This window comes from Gorilla gorilla, chromosome 10 (assembly GCF_029281585.2).
Source record: "Gorilla gorilla gorilla isolate KB3781 chromosome 10, NHGRI_mGorGor1-v2.1_pri, whole genome shotgun sequence".
Taxonomy (NCBI): domain Eukaryota; kingdom Metazoa; phylum Chordata; class Mammalia; order Primates; family Hominidae; genus Gorilla; species Gorilla gorilla.
The window spans coordinates 37,472,354-37,491,070 of NC_073234.2; the positions used below are offsets into that span (position 1 = coordinate 37,472,354).

An 18,717-nucleotide genomic window follows, 5' to 3' on the forward strand; every position below is an offset into this window, starting at 1 on the left:
GTGACAGGGAAAAGGGGAAGAGTTGCTAGGAGGGGGAGAGTGTGAGAGTGATATGTTGAGAAGCAGCAGCACAAATGTTACCTATTTCACAATTTTAACTACTCTGATGAAACGGTCTTACTGAAGTGTGGTGAAAGCAGATGTCATTAAAAATCTGTACAGTACTTTAAAAAAAAAAAGAAAAATAGCAGAGTGCCTTGAACACAGCAAATGCTCAACAAATGTTTACTTCAGTAAACAAATGAAGGCACCGGGCATAGTGGCTCACGCCTGTAATCCCAGCACTTTGGGAGGCTGAGGCGGGCAGATCACCTGAGGTCAGGAGTTCGAGACAGCCTGGCCAACATGGTGAAACCCCGTCTCTACTGAAAAATACAAAAATTAGCCAGGTGTGGTGGCGGATGCCTGTAGACCCAGCTACTTGGGAGGCCGAGGCAGGAGAATCACTTGAACCCAGGAGGCGGAGGTTGCAGTGAGCCAAGATTGTGCTACGGCACTTCAGCCTGGGCAACAGAGCAAGACTCTGTCTCAAAAACAAACAAACAAAAATGAAGACTTTTGTTTCTTAACACGCAAAAGAACTCCATAGTAATGTCAGATGTAATTAGAGTAACAAAGCTCTGACAAATAGTGGATATTAAAATGCATTAAAATGTTCAGATCTAGTAAAAGTAAAGTGTAGCAGACTTAATGATGCAAGGATTTGTCCGAGTCAGTTAGAGAGGGACTTTGGGCAAGTCACTTGGCCTCTCTAGTTTCAGTTTACTTTTCTGTAAAATGAGAGGATAGGACCATTCATTCCTAGGCATTTTCAGCTGTCAAATTCTAGCTGTCAGGCATGTCTGAGGCACTCAATAAGCCTTTTCTATTTGGTAACTGTAGCTGAGAACAGCTTAAAACTATAAAATCAGATCCCAAAACTTACTTTATTCTTTTCCCTGAAACCCTTGCCACCTTGCAGAGTTATGAATAAAGAACAGTACATTCCAGTCTCTTCTTAGCCAGGGATGGCCCCAGCTGCCTGACACACATATAATGACTACTAAGCCTTACATTTGCAAAGCTTGGCTTTCTTATGATAATGGACTCAGCACAGTTCTTCTCAGATCTTCACTTTCTTTATTCATTTACTATAGCTGAAAAGAAAAGACTCCTCCATTTAAGCCCAAAAATGACAACCTGTTTTTAGTTGACATATACAACATGCATTTTCCAATCAACTAAACAATGTCTAATTGGGGAGTGGGCTGGGAAAAAGAGCATAATCACCGTCTAACTATAGCAGCAAAAGATTGGATTCATGTAGCAATAGCTTAGATATGTCGCACAGAATTCCAAAGATCCTAATTTGGTACTTAAATTTACTGTGTTGCTCTTCTTCTAAATACCTACATAACTGAACAGCCGAGCTCAGAGGGCATGCAATCAAGGGCATAGCAAACAACTTCAAAGCCTTGGCACCACTTAGGTTAATAATATATAATTGCTACAATTTTTTTTTAGCACAGTAGTTTTAATTAAATGCACTACAGTCTCTACCTACCTACTTATTTTCAACCATAGGCAGCCATTTCGCACTCCGAATTGAGGCATCTAGATTGTGCCCTTTTTCAAAAAGCATGCATCTCCTCAATAACGTTTCTCATAATGCTGGCTTAGAGTGGAGAGACAGCCACTTTCTAAGTCCAGCTTTGGAGACAGCATTCAAAGACAGAGTAAGCTATAGCTTTAAAGAGCTACATACGGTGCTTATCATGGTTTTGCAAATCAGGTGCTATAACTTCCCATACTGTAACTCACAAGAGGCAGAGAACATGGGAAAGGAAAGGGAGGGGAGAAAAAAAGACCACTTTTATTCTGACTGTTAAAATATACAAGCATCTCAAAAACATTTTCTTTCTAACTCTAAAAGATAAAGAGAAAAGTGAGAGATGAATATGTTCAATTCAATAATATCATTACATAGAAGGCATTTGTCTAGAATATTTTTAATGATTTTCATAATGAAACTAGTAAGAATGATTCCATGTGAACAATGATTATTACATATTTTATGACTCTTCATTATTTTTCAGGGCTGTTTTTCATTAGCCCTATTTGAGATTAAACTTACAGATATGGCAGTAAGCACCAGAAAAACTGAAAACAGAACATTTAAAAATGGTTGACCCTGTAATTCAAGACTAGAGGTAGGGAAGGAGGGAATGGTTGCTTTTCATTAAAAACTTATTTATCTATTTTGTTTTTAAATTATGTGCATATATTACTTTGATCATAGTTTTTTGTTTAAGTTACATAACTGAATCTGGAAAAAGAGTATATGGTAGAATTTCTGGAATGAATATTTTTTCTACTACGACCTTCATCTCTTTTCTTTTTCTTTCTTTTTTTTTTTTTTTTTGAGACAGAGTCTTGCTCTGTGGCCCAGGATGGAGTGGAGTAGCACAGTCTCGGCTCACGGCAGCCTCTGCCTCCCGGGTTCAAGCAAATGTCATGCCTCAGCCCCACAGTAGCTGGAACTATAGGTGTCCGCCACCACACCCAGCTAATTTTTGTATTTTTAGTAGAGATGGGGTTTTACTATGTTGGCCAGGCTGGTCTCGAACTCCTGGCCTCAAGTGATCCTCCCACCTCGGTCTCCCAAAGTACTAGGATTACAGGTGTGAACCACCATGCCTGGCCGCATAATTTTTTTCAAGAGGGGCATAGATTTGCCTCCTTTGTCAGTATTTTTACTGAATATACTAATATGTTTCAAATGTTAACGACCCACCAATAGTTTCCATCAGCTCAACAAAGCACGCCCTCCATGCCAGCATCATGTGAAGGGATTCACTAGGTGCTAGGGACCCAACCAGATCCTAAGTAATCCCCTCCCAGCTGTAAACCAACAGGTACTAAGAGAAATATGGGCCAGCCACAGAAGTGGTTCAGAGGAGAGAGTGATCAGTTTGGATGGAAGTCAAAATAACTTCAAGAGAAATGGCTGAACTAATGACTGCATGGTGTGGAGATGGTAGGAAAGAACGATATGAAGGCAGGAGACTGGGTAGATCTCTCTTTTGCAGAATAAGTACACTGGGCACACCCGTAGGACAGGCAGTGACAGTAACAGAGCACTGCTCCATGTCAGCAGGGGAGGAGTTTCCTCGGATAACAAGAACTCAGGTGTGGCGGTGAAGGCCACTGGCCTTGGTAGTGAGGAGCGTCTAATAAAGGCATCCAAGGCCTCCATGAGTGTGGAGGAATGAGCCACAGCTATGCATGGCAGTTGCAAGGAACAAGAGAGGGCAAGATCCAGCCAGGTGGCCAGACCCCTGAAGAGGAAGGGCTTCTGTACAAGGAATAAAAAGAAGGTATCTAGAATCAGCAACATGGAACTAGGCAGGGCCATTACCTCCTCCCAGCCTTGGGAAAGCACAGAGCTTCCTTTAGAAAAGGCTACCAGAGATGTGTTCTCCTTTGCGCAGGGAGAACAAGATGGTGGAAACATAAAGTTTTGAAGGAACAGTCTGTGAAGAGGGTCAAGAGATGGGGGCATTTAACTTACAACAGAACCAGTTCTCCACAGGGCCCAGTGCAAAAGGACAGGAAAGGGACCAGGCAGACAGCCTATCACTGCCCGTCTCCTGGGGCCTGCAGAAACCCAGGTGAAGAGCTTTGATTTTGCAGGGATGGGGGCTCAGGCAGGCCTGTCCTGGGGGAGCTCAGCAGGTGTCATCTAGACATGGTCTCCTTTCCTTCCTCATCCTAGATGCAGCTGGCCACCACGGAGGAGAGGAGTAACTGAGGGCTGGGCACAGGGCCCACACCCCACATCTCACCTTACATGGCTCACACTACATATTCCTATAAATAGCTTCAATTTCAGTGGTCAGCCGCTTTTCTAGCTTCCCACAACAAAACCCCACAACCTTCTTAATTAACATGTTGTGGTTTTTTTCCTCCACTGTGGAAGCAAAACTCAAACTTTTGCTAGTGCCCACTGCAGCGAATGGCATGGAGGAGGGAAAAGTAGACACTTTAGGGAGAAGCATCCATTCACATGCTCCACTCACCTACACCCTCACTACCCGCTTACTCTCTCCTGCCTTTGGCCTCTCTCCAGCAACATTTGTTTCTAAAGTATAAGCATGGCTCTTCAAAAACAAACAGTTTCAAGCTTTTCTGGTAAAAACAGCACTAACTTCTTGGGGTTGAGTGGGAGAGGTGTGAGCTAAGAATAACGGTGAGTTATTTTTCCGCTGCTCTGGGCCAGGTATCAGGGCCTGGATTACACCAGAAGTACCTGCAAAGTCAAGAAACATGATAAATGTGAATCTGCAGCAATCTAAAAGAGATAGAAAGGAAAGAAACTACAGACCAGTTAGGAAGAAACGACATGTCATGGAACAAACAGATAAAGCAAATGAATGATTAACCCATGGTAAATAAATACTAAATAACCATCAGAAATTCTTTTTCTTTTCTTTTTTTTTTTTGAGACTGAGTCTCGCTCTGTCACCCAGGCTGGAATGCAGTGGTGCGATCTTGGCTCACTGCAACCGCTGCCTCCCGGGGTCAAGTGATTCTCCTGCCTCAGCCTCCTGAGTAGCTGGGATTACAGGCGCTTCACACCACACCCAGCTAATTTTTGTATTCTTAGTAGAGACAGGGTTTCACCGTATTGGTCAGGCTGGTCTTGAACTCCTGCCCTCATGATCTGCCTGCCTTGGCCTCCCAAAGTGCTGGGATTACAGGCGTGAGCCACCACACTCAGCCGGATTTTTTTTTTTTAAAGCCCCCTGAGGCCATTGATATTCTCTCTGTAGCATCAACTCTATTGCACTGGATTCCACTGTTTCTACACGGCATTGTAGAAAAGTCTATGGACTCCCATTTTCTAACAGCAGCAGCAGCTGCTCCTATGACTCACTACTTAGACTAAGTATTCACACAAGATATGCTGCTTTCAAATCTACTTGAGTAGAGGAATGGGAACGGGGATCACCCAGGACAGAAGCTGTTGCCGCCTCTTCTCTCCACCTCCCAGCACAGAATTCTGAAAGGAGTTGAAAGCTCTCTGGTAGGCTTGGTATGCTGTCAGCAGGGCATTATGTGTGAACCTTCAGGGACAGCAAATGTGGCTTTGTCCCTGTCACCCAATCACTCACTCGTCCTTCCATAAAATGCATGGAGCACTGAGCCCCCACTCTGTGCTTGGCCCTGCCCTGAGAACTGCTGTCACAGGGGTGAGGAGCTTGCAGATAGATATTGTCCCCATGTGTGCTTTCAGGGGATGGGCTTTCCAGGGAGAGGAAACAGCATGTGCAGATGATGAGGTGTGGCCTCAATGGCTACAGAAAACAAAGTTCAAGAAGTGGAAAGCAGCAGCTATGGGTAGGGTTAAGGGTGTGAGTTTCTCTTGGACCAGGCCTGCACCCTCATCGACCCTCTCCACTCATGGTCCATTCTGGCTGCCGGGTGCAACCTTGGTTTGGGGCAGATCCCTGCCCAATATTCTTGTTGTGTTGTGGCCCAGCTGTGGCAGCTTGGGGTGTTACAGAGAAACTGTCCTGCCATGAGCCATACATTTGGCCAACCTGTGATACAATGCATTGTTTTGTGCAGAATTATCTAATGATGTGGGCCCAAGTCTTGTCCTCCTTGATTATTAACAGAAGGTGGTACTATGTGCTGGGATAGCTGGTGTGTTAACAATTCCCTTAGCTTAGGCAGAATTTCTCAGTAGGTAGAAACAAACAAACAAAAAATAAAACCTTTCTACACAGAGAAATGAGAACATGCCATTAGAGCTCAGCACTAATTCTAGTAAAAGTAAAGCTCTCGTCAGGTTTTACCCCGTGATGGAAGAAGATACAAGCCTAGAATGTCAGATCCTTGAACATATCCAACCATGTGATCTGGTGCATCTCGGGTTTATAATAAACCAATTTGGGAAAGAAAAATCGCCATGTACAGACTAAGATGAGCCGATGTCTGATACTGCAAGAAAGAGCTAATCTCTATAAGCAGAAACTAAATCCATAAAGACACAAGTGGAACAAATACAATAAGCTTAATACTATTAAGGGCAAAAGGAAAAAAAACTCAGGGTTTTCATACAGAGCTCTAGAGTCTCTACAGAAGGTCAGATGAAGACCGGAGGAAGCTGTGTGAAAGGTTAAAGACCTGGCAGCTCCCCTTGGAGAAGAGAACGCAGTTGGTAACTGGGACACAGGAGACGGAGACCATGTGGATGAGCAGCAAGAGAAGCCAGGAGGAAACCGACTGATGCTGCCGGGTTGTGTGCATCTCAACACCCAGAAGAAAGAGAAAAATAAACTCTATGCCAACATTTCTAAAAAAGAGGACACAAAAACTGACCTGACAGATCATCTTAACAAGCTTTAGATTAAGGGAACCTCAACTGAAAGTGCTGTTCAAAATCTTCAGGACAGAGGAAAGGAAACGAATGAACGTTGTGAGAAAGAGCTTCTCAGGATATTACCTGCCAAGGCAGATCGTGACTTGGAACAAGAAGAGGAAAGTTCTGAAGCAAAAGACAAGATGAGCCATGAGGATGAAGAGCTGAAGACCTTCGAAAGTAATTCGAAGACCTTGAAGAAAGGGTGGAAGGAATGATTTCTTCTTATCATCTTAGATTCTGTTCCTTGAACTAACAGCACATGATTCCCGGGGGAGAGTGTGGGAGGCTAGACAAAACCTTTTCATCTCAAGGGTGGAGGCTGCAGACCTAAGACAATTCAAACAGCCATTCAACTCGAGTTTCTAGAAGTGATGATCCACCTGATGTTCCAAGTGGCACAGGTGTCAGGGAGCAAATGGCCCCTGGGAAACGGTTCACATCTTCAAAGACAGGAGGGTCTCCCACCCTTCCCCTCAGACTTGCTTCTTGGCTGCAAAGCTTTTTCCTTCTTCCTCCATTGCCAAACCCAGTGTTTCCAGTGGATCCAAATGGGGAATTTATGGCCAGAGGGCTCAGATAGCATGGAAACCCCTCTCCTTCGGAAAGTGTGAATAACCGCTGTCCACCACCAATCCCCCACTCCCCTGCCATGAGGTGGCTTCCCATCAAGGGGCTCCTGTGCTTATCCTTCCTTATGAGCTAGATTTTCCCTGGACAACCCCATGTAGAAAACGGAAGTGAGCTGCCTTCTGGGGTCACTGAGCCTCCACATGACCCCACTGGTTAAAATCCTTAAATCTGGCCAGGCACGGTGGCTCATGCCTGTAATCCCAGCACTTTGGGAGGCTGAAGCAGGTGGATCACCTGAGATCAGGAGTTCAAGACCAGCCTGACCAACATGGTGAAACCCTATCTCTACTAAAAATACAAAAATAAGCCGGGCATGGTGGCGGATGCCTGTAATCCCAGCTACTTGGTAGACTGAAGCAGAAGAATTGCTTGAACCCAGGAGGAGGAGGTTGCAGTGAGCCAAGATCACGCCATTGCACTCTAGCCTGGGAGACAGAGCGAGACTCCATCTCAAAAACAAAAACAAAAAACAAAAATCCTTAAATCCTTTGGAGGGGGTCTTTGCTTATTCTTTCTTCTGAAGTTGTTTCTGAATTATTTAAATTCAGTAACAAAAAAAAAATCCCTTTTAAATGTGTTTTGGTCAGACGTGGTGGCTCACGCCTGTAATCCCAACATTTTGGGAGGCCAAGGCGGAGCATGGCTTGAGCTCAGGAGTTTGAGACCAGCCTGGGGAACATGGCAGAATCCCATATCTACAAAAAATAAAAAAATTAGCTGGGCGCACACCTGTAGTCCCAGCTACTTGGGAGGCTGAAGTGGGAGGATCGCCTGAGCCCAGGAAGGTCAAGGCTGAGTGAGCCGAGATTGTGCCTGGACTCCAGCCTGGACGACAAGGTGAGACTGTCTTAAAAAAATAAAAATAAATAAGTACATAAAATGGTTCATTTTTAAAATAAAAAAGTAAAAAAAAAGGGTTTTTACTTTGGCTCAAATTACAACTTCATATAAATTTTAGACTAATAAAGAGAATATTTAAGTTATTTTCATTGGCCGGGCACGATGGCTCATGCCTCTAATCCCAGCACCTTGAGAGGCCAAAGGGGGTGGATCACTTGAGCTCCGGAGCTTGAGACCAGTCTGGCCAACATGGTTAAACCCCATCTCTACTAAAAATACAAAAAATTAGACAGGCGTGGTGGCACATGCCTGTAGCCCCAGCTACTCAAGAGGCTGAGGCAGAAGAATTGCTTGAACCTGGGAGGCGAAGGTTGCAGTGAGCTGAGATTGCGCCACTGCACTCCAGCCTGGGCAGCGGAGTGAGACTCGGTCTCCAAAGGAAAAAAAAAAAATTATTTTGATTATACTATATTTTATAGAAAATGTAAGATCCAAACTTTAATCCAATGAGCCAGACAGATTTCCTGAACAACATATTATCCATGATCAGTTCAGATATGAGGACATTTGAAATAGAAAAATGCTTTTCTTCCCACCGATGATTCTACATAGCACAACAGCAGGAGAAAAGTGAAAGTTGGTCTCTGTGATATTATGATTTTGTGTGTGTGTGTCTGTGTGTGTAGGCATTCATCCATGGTTCCTGGCTCATAACTTCCAATAGCCCTTGGTGCAGTCGTTTGTTATAGCCTTGGGGCACTTCAGGCCTCAGGAGCAGACCTTAGAAAACAGAATCTCTCTCTCTGAACTTCTCCTGTTTTTCTTCTACTTGCCCAGGCAGGACTCTAACCTGATTGTGGGTCAAAAAACTCTCATTCCTGAGAGGGTCTTGCCCCACACCTTCGAGGAAAGAATGCTGTACAGAGAGGCCAAGAAGAATTTAAACAGACAAGCCTTGCTGGATTCCTCCACTCAGTCTGTTAGTCTGAGATCATACCCTTTTTGTTCAATCACATTTCTACATGGTTGTCAATCATGCCTATGTAATGAAGCCTCTATAGAAACCCAAGAGAGTGCGGGGAGCTTCTGGACAGCTGAACATGTAGAGGTTCCTGGAGGGTGGCGCCCAGGGAAGGCACGGAAGCTCTGCGTGCCTTACTCCATACCTCGCCCTTGGCATCTCTTCATCTGTATCCTTTGTAATATCCTTTACAATAAACCAGTAAGCGTCTTTCCCTAAGTTCTGTGAGCCACTCCAGCAAATTAATTGAACCAAAAAAGGACAGTCATAAGAACCCCAAGTTGAATCTGGTTGGTCAGAGGTTCTGGAGGCCTGGACTTCCTGGTGTCTGCTGCTTGTTGGTAGAGAAAAACTCTCACACATTTGGTCACGGAAGTCTTCTGTGTTGATTGCTATAGTGTGAGAGTAGAGGAAAAACAGTTTGAGAGTTTTTCCTAAACAGCCTCCATAAACTTTGGTGGATTTTTTAAATCTACTCAAATAAGAATGGTGGGTGCAGTGGCTCACGCCTGTAATCCCAGCACTTTGGGAGGCTGAGGCGGGCGGATCACGAGGTCAGGAGATCAAGACCATCCTGGCTAACGCGGTGAAACCCCGTCTCTACTAAAAATACAAAAAAATTAGCTGGGTGTGGTGGCAGGCACCTGTAGTCCCAGCTACTCCGGAGGCTGAGGCAGGAGAATGGCATGAACCTGGGCGGAGCTTGCAGTGAGCCGAGATCGCGCCACTGCACTCCAGCCTGGGCGACAGAGCAAGACTCCATCTCAAAAAAAAAAAAAAAAAGAATGGTGGTGACCAGAGACTGGGAAGCAAGAAGAGAGGAGAGGTTGGTCAATGGGTACAAAGTTACAATTAGGTAGGGGGAATAAATTCTGGTGTTCTACTGCGCAGTAGGGTGATTACAGTTAACAGTAAAATACTGCATGCATACTACCAAATAGCTAGAAGAGAGGCTTTTGAATGTTCTCACCACAAAGAAACAATAAATACATAAGGTGCTGAGCACACTAACTACCCTGGCTAGATCATACACAGATATGTACTGAAACATCAAATTGTACCCAATGAATATGTATAACTACAATGCATCAATTTAAAAATATACAAAATTTAAAAAATCTACTCAAACAATGTAGGAATCCAAACGGATTTATATTCCACTATGACATGTAGAAATCTCAGTGACTAATGCTCTCCATACTTCTTTTTTTTGAGTTGGAGTCTCGCTCCATCACCCAGGCTGGAGTGTGAAGTGGCATGATCTCGGCTCACTACAGCCTCTGCCTCCTGGGATCAAGCGATTCTCCTGCCTCAGCCTCCCGAGTAGCTGGGATTACAGGCATGCGCCACCACACCCAGCTAATTTTTGTATTTTTAGCAGAGAAGGGGTTTCACCATGTTGGCCCGGCTGGTCTCAAGCAGAGAAGGGGTTTCACCATGTTGGCCCGGCTGGTCTCAAACTCCTGACCTCAAGTGATCCGCCCGCCTCGGTCTCCCGAAGTGCTGGGATTACAGGCATGAGCCACTGCGCCTGGCCTGCTCTCCTACACCTTATTGCATGCATTGAAAAGGATTTCCCTTGGCCGGGCACGGTGGCTCACACCTGTAATCCCAGCACTTTGTGAGGCCTAGACGGGCGGATCACGACGTCAGGAGATGCAGACCATCCTGGCTAACATGGTGAAACCCCGTCTCTACTAAAAATAAAAAAAATTAGCCGGGTGTGGTGGCGGGCGCCTGTAGTCCCAGCTACTAGGGAGGCTGAGGCAGGAGAATGGCGTGAACCCGGGAAGCGGAGCTTGCAGTGAGCCGAGATTGCATCTCTGCACTCCAGCCTGGGCGACAGAGTGAGAATCCGCCTCAAAAAAAGAAAAAAAAGGATTTCCCTTTAAAGGAAATGTCAAAATAGAGGTCTACCTCCTGGATTGATGAGCAAGTTTTGGGTAGGGCTGCCAGCGTGAAGACATATTCCGGTACCAGAGGCATTTTTACATGTTCAACAATTTTGTATATGCAAAATGTCAACATTTAATTTTCTTTTTTAATTTAGGAAGGCGTTTGGTCATAACAACAAGAACATTTGCTATGAGATGTGTCAGTCTACCATATGGGATTCCTCAAACGAACAAAAAGCAGGTTTTCTTCTTGTCACTTTCTGGGGCAAAGACTTACCTAGGTAAATCACCTTTGCTTATTGTAAAACTGTGTCCAGTTTCAAGAGACACTTTGGGGACAGCCTGGGATGGACAAAGGGCAGGACCAACTGAAACATATAAACAGTCCTGCTGTTTAATAAACTGAGGTGGGTTCAGTCACACCATCATTTGCCCTGCTGAGTCTTTCATGATGCTTTGAAAACTTCTTGAAAATGAAGACTTTCAGGGTTTAATGGGAAAAGTCCCTGTGGGCCTGACCCTAAATGGGAATAATGGGGCTGGCAGGTGGGCCTGCATCCCCTGCAAGGCAGCTGTGAGCTTGGCAGGCTGTCTCCGCAATCACATGATGAACCAGATCTGCCCCTGCCCTGAGCTGTAACTGGATATCTCCTCATACGCTGCAGAGACCAGGCTGATATTGGGATCCCCTGAACGGGTCACAAAAGAAGTTTGTGTTGCTGACTTCTCACTGGCCTTGAAAAGCTCCTTTATGAAATGTCTACAAAATGTCACAGACTAAGAGTTTCAAGAGAATTGTTCTTGGTTGGGTACCTAAACATAAAACCAAGAGACTCTGTTTGCTCTTAGCCATCTAGGAAGTTAGTTAATTTACAAAGCAGTTACTTGATTTTAACCAACAGTCTGTAAATAAATTCAATAAATATCCTAGCTATAATAAAAGACATACTTTGATTCAATATGATTTTTTAATGTCTATCATTTTGAGTGATTAGAATGAATAACTTACGTTTGGTGTTTAAAATTTTTTAATTATAAAAACATTATAGGGCCAGGCGTGGTAGCTCACGCCTGTAATCCCAGCACTTTGGGAGGCCGAGGCAGGTGGATAACCTGAGGTCAGGAGTTCGAGACCAGCCTGGCCAACATGGTGAAACCCCCGTCTCTACTAAAAATACAAAAACTTAGCCAGGCGTGGTTGCGGGTACCTGTAATCCCAGCTACTTGGGAGGCTGAGGCAGGAGAATTGCTTGAACCCGGGAGGTAGAGGTTGCAGTGAGCTGAGATTGCACCACTGCACTCCAGCCTAGGCAACAAGAGCAAAACTCCAACTCAAAAAAACAAAACAAAACAAAACAAAATTACAGAAGCATTATAAACACTGGATAGTAAAGGGAAAAAGAGCCATTCTTCATCACAACATCTACTTATCTAAACATCTTATCCCAAGCTGTTACTTAATCTATACATCTTAAAATGTGTATATTTAAGTTGGTGCAAAAGTAATCGCGGTTTTTGCCATACTTTTAATGTCAAAACTGCAATAACTTTGCACCAACCTAATATTTGCTTAATTATATTCATGCCATATATACAAACTCTATATTCTAATTTTTCATTTATTCTCTATATAACTAGTTTTTACAATATTTCCCAATACTGCAGTCCTTGAATTAGTAAAACTTTATAGTTTATTATTTGTCTAGAGTTTTAGTAATTTATTTTAATGAGCTGTATATCAAGTCTCAATTTTAAGTGTTTAAAAGTTAAAGCTAACTTTTATTTCAAAGATTCTCCAGAGGACTAGATTAATGCATATAAAATAGTTAAGAAGGGCAAAAATATGTTAAATTAGAACTCTACCCATAAAAGAGGTTTACAAATACAACTGCTATTGGTACTCTAAAGGGTGTCATTTCTTCCCAAAAGTGTTACTACACTGACTTTTATTTCAAAGATTCTCCAGAGGAATAGATTAATGCATATAAAATAGTTAAGAAGGGCAAAAATATGTTAAATTAGAACTCTACCCATAAAAGAGGTTTACAAATACAACTGCTATTGGTACTCTAAAGGGTGTCATTTCTTCCCAAAGGTGTTACTACACTGACAATCTACATACATCAAGTGATGATAAAAAGTGGTAAAGGAATATTGGCACCACTCGGTGCTTTACCTGAATTATCATATTTAAGCTGCACAATACCTTAGGCCTCAGTACTATTATTACTTCCATTTTACAGATAAGAAAAGTGAGGCTCAAAGACGGTAAGTAACTTGAATGAAGTCATAGAGCTGGGATGGGAATCCAGACATCCTGATCTAAAGTCACTATTTAGTCAGTATGCTATGAACTCTACTGGTCCCCCAAATAATGAGTAACCACTAAAAACCCAGTCCATTACTACAGATCATCAATTTATTTTTGATAAGATTTTTCCTTGCAAATGACTGTTACCATGCAGGTGAAATTCTGATAGCCTTTGCTATCCCAGTGATGTTAGTCTGTGTACATATCATAAAATATCCACAAATGGCTTACTGTAATGCATCAATGATCTGTAATATCCCATGCAAGTACTTTGATAGATTTCAGCCCAGTCATATGTTCACACACCATTGTGTGTACTCTAGAAAATTACTATCTATAATCTCAAGAGCTCAATGCCATTGAATTTCAACTACAGTAACGTGTGGCCCTGACAGTTTCCAGAAAGTCGATGTGACAGCATTGAAGGTGGTAGCACTGTTTTGGCTGCTTTCCTACAATATTATAATACAATCAGCAACAAAAAATGACGGATGAGAAAAACAGTTGACTCCCCAAAATATACTGTGCATGTTCTCTTGGGTTATGCGCATTTAAAAATGTTGACAGCAGTGTGTTGCTTTACAGCAGCTCCCTTCTCCTCCCTCCCTCTACTCCTGATCTGGTTGTGTTTCTGAGAGGGACCCTAGCAAAGTGAAGAGTGTGCAGATAAAGGCAGGCTGGTGAGACGCCTGGAACACATCATCCGCTCATTCATTCACACATCAGTACATTTTCGAGGTACATCTAGGGTCTGCCAGGAGCCAGGGAGGCAACAAGAGAATAAAATAGTTCCTACTGCAAAGTCCACAGTTCTGTGGAGGAGTCAGATAAAATAATGGCAGTATAATAAAATACATGGATTCATAAAGGTAATGGGAGGTGCTGCCAGAACACAGGGGATGGAGGAGAAACTGAGGACCTGAGATTCTTATACCTACACCCTATGAGATCTGGGCTCTCAAGGTCAGTGATGGAGTCACTGAGAACCCCTGTATTAGTCAATTTTCATACTGCTACGAAGAAATACTTGAGACTGGGTAATTTATAAAGAAAAAGAGGTTTGGCTGGGTGTGGTGGCTCACGCCTGTAATACCAGCACTTTGGGAGGCCGATGGGAGGGGCGGATCACTTGAGGTCAGGAGTTTGAGACCAGCCTGGCCAAACAGTGAAACCCTGTCTTTACTAAAAATACAAAAATTAGTCAGGCGGGGTGGCATGCATCTGTAATCCCAGCTGCTGGGGAGGCTGAGTCAGGAGAATCACTTGAACCCAGGAGGCGGAGGTTGCAGTGAGCTGAGATTGCTCCACTACGCCCCAGCCTGGGTAACAGAGTAAGACTCTGTCTCAAAAAAAGAAAAAGAGGTTTAATGGACTCACAGTTCTACATGGCTGGGGAGGCTTCACAATCATGGCGGAAGGCAAAGGAGGAGAAAAGGAACGTCTTACATGGCAGCAGGCTAGAGTGTGTGTGCAGGGGAACTGCCCTTTATAAAATCATCAGATCTCATGAGACTTTTCCACTATCACAACAACAGCATGGAAAAACCTGCCCCCATGATTCAATTACCTTCCCCAGGTCCCTCCCATGACACATGGAGATTATGGGAGCTACAGTTCAAGATGAGATTTGGGTGGGCACACAGCTAAACCATATCAACCCCTTATGGATGGGGATACTCCAATCAACGGCCATCTTGGTCTGGAGACAACCACTGAGTTTTATTCCCCTATGAGATCTCCAGTTACCTCAAATCAAACAATCTTACATTATGGGGAGGGAAGCTGTTGAACATGGATTTGGGTAAGTAATTAATTTTCACTTACAGTTGGTAACTACTTTTGAGGTAGAAGGGATAAATTCATTGTCTATTTAGTAACTAATTCTATCCAAGAGTAATTAATATGAATGTTTTAAATAAATTGCCATGAACTTGCTTCCCCCTAACTTAGCGCTCCTAAAAGTGTGGCTCATGGATCAGTACTGGTTTGCCAATTGTTTATTACCAGTCCCCAAAGAAATATAGAGAAATTGACAGTAAGCATTTAGAAAATGTATGTGTTTATTGGATCTCATTATTAAAATGGGGGCTTTGTATGTGTTTTGTATGTTTTTCTTTTTTAATATTAATTCATTGTATTGTACTTTATAAAAGCATCAGTTCATGACAAATTCGGAACAAAACTAGGCCTTCACCATAGATAGTCTGAGAGGCACAGCTCCAAATAATTCAGAGTATGTAAGTATGCAGAGGTGCATTTTTCCCCCTTAAAAAGAACAAAGGGCAGGGTGAGGAAGCTTACACTTGTGATTCTAACACTTTGGAAGGCCAAGGCTGGAGGATCACTTGAGCCCAAGGGTTCGAGACCAGCCTGGGCAACATAGCAAGACCTCATCTCTATTAAAAATAAAAAATTAAAAAGAAAATAGCCAGGCATGGTGGTGCTCACCAATAGTCCCAGCTGTTCAGGAGGCTGAGGTGGGAGGATCACGTGAGACTGAAAGATTGAGGCTGCAGTGAGGTAGAATCACCAATAACTTCAGCCTGGGTGACATAGCAAGACCCTGTCTCAAAAAAAAGAAAAAAAAATGTAAATTAACAGTAAAGTTTTTCAAAAATCATTTAGCCTTCAGAATATGATTCTCATTCAAGTTTGAAAGAACTACTGTTCATTGGGTTTATCTGTTTCAGGCACTGAGGTTGGCCTTCAAATACATGGGCTCACTCAATTCTCAGCAACCCAACAAGGTGAGAATTAGCACTGTGTTATAGATGAGAAGACTGATCCCTACAAAAGCTACATCACCAGCCAAGGACTTTGCAGCTAGGAGGTGGACTGTGAAACAGACTATCCAACTGTAAAGCCAGGACTCTCCAATGTAACTCAAAATCTACTCAATTATGAATAAAAAGGTGTAATGGTTTAATCTCACAGACAAACAAGGCATTCCCTATCATCCTTACCGTGTTCTAGAGATGTAGTCAAATTGACTAGAAAAATCAATTCCCACACAGCTTCAGAAATCAAAAGCTGACAGTTTATCAGATATACATACTCTACACACACAAACACACACACATGCACACGCACACGAATAGAGGAATGAAGTAATGAACAATTACAACTTTGGTGGCAAGAATTTATCTCTGATTTTAAAAAGATGCAAACATACTCTCAATTATCTTCTACAGGGATTAGAAAACTATGATCTATTTTTACAAAGAGAACTTTACTAGAATACAGCCATGCCCATTCATTTCCATATTGTCTACCACTAGTCTTGGCTACAATGGTACAATAGAGAAGTTGTGACAGAAATTGAAGAGCCCACAAAGCCTCAAATATTTGCTCCCTGGCTCTTCACAGAAAAAGTTTGCTGACTCTTGCTTTATACCAATAAAGCAGGCAGCAGTACAGATAATGATATCCATAAACAAATGCCCAATCGCATTTCAGGCATTAGGATCAAGAATCTGATATAGCAACTCTTCTCTAATGTTGTTATCAGATAAAGAGAGCCTGACTTGCATTCTTGATATTTTTCCTTTGTCAGCCTTTTAAAGGTGGGTATACTGTCTAGCTAATTCTCCGAAATGTAGATGGCAGAAAGGCAAAAGTGTTTTAAGTAACCCACAGCACAGAAGCTCTATCATCAACTATGTAACAGCAGTGTGTGCAATCATCATTGGCTCCAGGTAAACATTCTAGGCACTTTCCACATATTTGTGAGGATTTCGGTAATCTGTCCAACAACCTTACGAAGGTGGGGCCACTAAGGCCTGGCAAGATTCAGTAACCTGACTAGAAAGATGGTATCTAAGCTGAGTGCTCGATCTAGAATTTGGTCTCAACACTCTCTGACCCTGAAACCTCTCTAGTGTTGCCAGTAGACACTACCACACATCTAAATTAGCCTCAAGACATCAAGTTTTATACCCAAATTTTATAAAATGATAATTTAATATTTTTGGCCATCAAGATGAAGTAACCAGATAGTTGTAACACTGTAGCATTACTATAACATTTGAAAACAATGTTCCACCTACCCAACAACTTTATTTGCTTGAATGAGTCCATGTTGAGGTTTTAACAAAAGACAGAAAGAAAATGTGACTAAGACACATCTTAATTACAGGCTTTTTTTGGTTCTAATGTGAATTGTATTTTCCTATTAGATTATATTTTCCAGAAGAACAACGTGCATTTAAATTTTCCCAAAGGGAAAAAATACCTTTTCATGGGTTTATGTTTGCAAAGAAGAAAGCACTGGCAGAGAATCAATTTTCCCCAAAATACATACACACACAAAATAAATACAGACTACACAATTAAAGAAGCATTCCCATCCATTATTTTCTTTTTCTTTTTTTGAGATGGAGTTTCACTCTTGTTGCCCAAGCTGGAGTGCAATGGCGCAATCTCGGCTCACTGAAACCTTGCCTCCCAGGTTCAAGCCATTCTGCTGCTTCAGTCTCCCAAGTAGCTAAGATTACAGGCGCATGCCACCATGCTCAGCTAATTTTTTGTATTTTTAGTAGAAACGTGGTTTTGCCATGTTAGCCAGGCTAGTCTTAAACTCCTGACCTCAGATGATCTGCCTGCCTCAGCCTCCAAAAGTGCTGGGATTACAGGCATGAGCCACAGCACCTGGCCCACCATTTTCAACTTCAATATTATTGCAGCTTTAAGAGGAGAAGAAGTTCAAGTCCAAAGCCTGGTTCATATTTTTTAAAAGGTTCATTAATAATTTCCAAGAAGATAAGGATGCAGTCAACCAAAATGATATAAACTATATTGAGAAAATAGTTAAATACTACCTGATCCTAAAAAGTTAAAATGCTCTAGTTGGTGACTGATTTTTGTGCAAACAATAAATTATCTAAATCACATGCTTATCTTAGAAGTCAACATGAGCATACATCATTCTGTTTGTCACAGTATTTTAGCCACAAACAATGCTTCTCCCACAAGATATAGACTAATGTTAAATGGTAGAAACATCTTGAATTTTGTAGTATTTAAATATAGTTATTCTCCATCAGAGGGTTGTATGCTTTTTGGAATTTGAGTTCCATAAACACTGTAATTTCACAGTTAAACATATTTCCATTGTCATAAATATTCAAATTATATAATAAAGATAGTATAAGCAGCTGATAAAATGCGATTAACATTCATTTACAGTAGCTTAGCAGGCTTAACCAAATGATACTTCCCATAACAGGCTACAATGTTCTGATTGCATTAAGCTCCCTGATTATTCCTTTCTATCCTATGCTATTTCAATACTATATCTGAGATTCCAAATATCACCATCAAGTAGATTGTAAGGTCTTTTGAAGTTCAAGAGTTCTAGGTTTCATGATATTAAAATTTTCTCCAAGCGTGTTTTCTGAGTTTGTACTTCTTAATTTCTTGTTTCCAAAAATGGTAGCTACTTACCATTTCTTCAATCTTTTCAGTTTAACTCTAGAAAACTAAGATCTCTGACAAAAAAGTCTTCAAACTTTTTATGTTGGTTTCATGTAAATAAACACACTTTTTTTAAAAAAATGCATTACTCTGGATTTCCTCTGCTACATTTAAGTTATATTCAGCAAAGCTGTCTCAG

General features: G+C 42.2%; 1 protein-coding gene across 7 annotated transcripts in view; it reads right to left on the minus strand.

The window, feature by feature from the left end:
• The window catches only part of SRGAP1 (SLIT-ROBO Rho GTPase activating protein 1), a 309,133-nt gene that overhangs the window by 251,744 nt on the left and 38,672 nt on the right, over positions 1–18,717 (minus strand). The gene's annotated exons all lie outside the window — the stretch shown is intronic.